Source organism: Bactrocera tryoni, unplaced genomic scaffold (assembly GCF_016617805.1).
Source record: "Bactrocera tryoni isolate S06 unplaced genomic scaffold, CSIRO_BtryS06_freeze2 scaffold_159, whole genome shotgun sequence".
Taxonomy (NCBI): Eukaryota; Metazoa; Arthropoda; class Insecta; order Diptera; family Tephritidae; genus Bactrocera; species Bactrocera tryoni.
Genome location: NW_024395877.1, coordinates 106,738 through 109,012, shown reverse-complemented (window position 1 = coordinate 109,012; position 2,275 = coordinate 106,738). Strand labels below are relative to the sequence as shown.

The 2,275-nt window shown below is 32.5% G+C and overlaps 1 pseudogene; it reads right to left on the bottom strand.

Annotated features, from left to right (window-relative positions):
- Positions 1–400: 400 nt before the first annotated feature.
- On the bottom strand, positions 401–1,802 carry LOC120780105 (annotated as a pseudogene).
- Positions 1,803–2,275: the final 473 nt, after the last annotated feature.

The window sequence follows — 2,275 nt, the reverse complement described above, 5'->3', positions numbered from 1 at the left end:
AACGACGTAATATGTCTTTATGTAAAATGACAGCTGAAAGAGGGTTGTAATTATATTTTTGCGTGACATTGCACGCAACTATACATGGGTTTTGGTCTGACATATTTTACAGCCATTGCAAATAGTTTTCTGTGTGTGTTTGTTGTTGTGCCGGTGCACTAAGAAGAAATATATAAAATTCTTGCACCGTGCAAGGGTTTTGCAAGAGCAAGAGAATACCCCAAATATGTTCAGTTGTGCATCCAAAATGTTTGTTCGTATTCAGGATGTCTAAATTCGTTTAAAATAGAAAGTACAATAGTGTTCCATAATGTATAAAAGTGAATATATTCTAATATTTGTATGTATGTACATATATACTATACATATGAGTATTTCAGATCGGATGCATAATGTTAAAAATTGTTTAAAACTGTATAAAAACAACTTACGAGTGCAAACTAATTGTACATCTGTGTTAATAATGATAATGTATAAAATGTATAAAAGTGGACATAGTTCCATAGTACATGTTCAAATATCATTGAACATGCATACTTATAAGCAAAGCCGACATACAATTAAAAATAAATATCTACCCAGCAGATTTAGGATGATCGTTTGAGACCTCCTGGATTAATCCTTTAGGAGATATCCTATACTCCCTATTACTCCTAATACTCGTGTGTAAATACACGTAAAATTGTATACTCGTTTTTAACATTGCATGTCATTGGAACGCGAGTACTCCTTTTAACCTCCTAATGGAGATCTCTATGTTTACTTCTATAGGAGATCTCTATGATTACTCCTAAAGGAGATCTCTATGATTACTGATATAGGAGATCTCTATGATTACTACTATAGGAGATCTCTATGATAAATCCTATGTTATTTTCAACCTGCAATTATTTTAACAAGAACAAATTTTTATAATATTGTTTTTATTAAAGTTTTTTAATTAAATGAATGTACATACATGAAATCTATTTTTTTTATATTATAAGTGTTCCTGTAGAACAGAGCCTTACATTTGAGAAACGCCTTTTTGATCTTTGCCTCAAAATCAGGGTATGAGTAATCATCTTTTAAGGCCCCTAAAAACTAAACTTGTTAAAAAAATAGATGACATGAATTTAAATTATGTATTACCGTAAAGAAATTTATTGAAAAGTGCATAATTCTTCAATTCAACTTTTTTTTTGGCTCCATCCCAATTCACTTTTAAGAGCAGGGACTCCGCAATTACTTCATCCAAAATTTTTCATAAGGGTCTCTTTGAAAATTTTTGCTTCAGATACGCCACCTATAATAAACTCAAACTGTTTAGTAACATCTTATCAAATGTTTTTTATCATACTCACAATTTCTGCCTCAGGCTTATTCAAAAAGCAAGGACTCTGTAGATGCTAAATCATTCATGTTTTTAATAGGAAATATCATTAATTCAATCTTCTTCGGTTGCAATATGTCAATAATCCGCTCCAGGAGTATAGTGTTCTGCGCCGATATTTCCTCCAGCTTCCGTATTCTTTGTTCCATGTTTTTCTGCCAGGAGGAAGTGTTTCGGGAAGTATTGGTGGACACATTGATATTTTCTCCACTTAAAATTGAAGAACTTCCGCATTTTTTATATAAATTATTTAATATTTTATTCACTAGGCGTTTTAAATGCCTTTTAGAGAATATTTAATTATCAATTTAAAATATTTAATACTCAATAGATATAAAACACTTACGTCTGCACGCTTTAAAAAACACAGTTGAGTCACCGACTAAACCTCGTACTGAGCAGTAGTGTTAGCGTCTTTCTCTGAGTTTATAGCTATTCATATAGCTCTCTTTTGGTGTTCTTTTTTTTGTCTGCTTACTTAAGTAACGCGATTAATACTTATTTTAAATGAGAAATATAATCCAATACTTATATCAGTGTATTATAACTTTTCCACTATGCCCCCGGTGGGCTTCCAGTTCGGGGACAACAAGTTTGCTGCGCTGGCCCAAGGTCCCCAACCAAAACGTAAAAAATCGTATCAAAAACTGCAAGATGCTTTTCCTGACTTACCGCCAATAAAAAGTGATGATCCAAAGTATATTGTGATTAAATCCGAAGAGAATTCTACACCCCTTTCGAAGGTTTCTTGTTTTCGTGTTTACAATGCCTTACTTACCGTGAGCAAAGATATAAACAAATTAGTGAATTACGCGACGGCAGCCTATTACTGCTAGTGAAAAATAAGCAAGTAGCAGAAAAGTTTATAAAAACGAAATGTCTTTTCAACATTGGCGCTGTTAG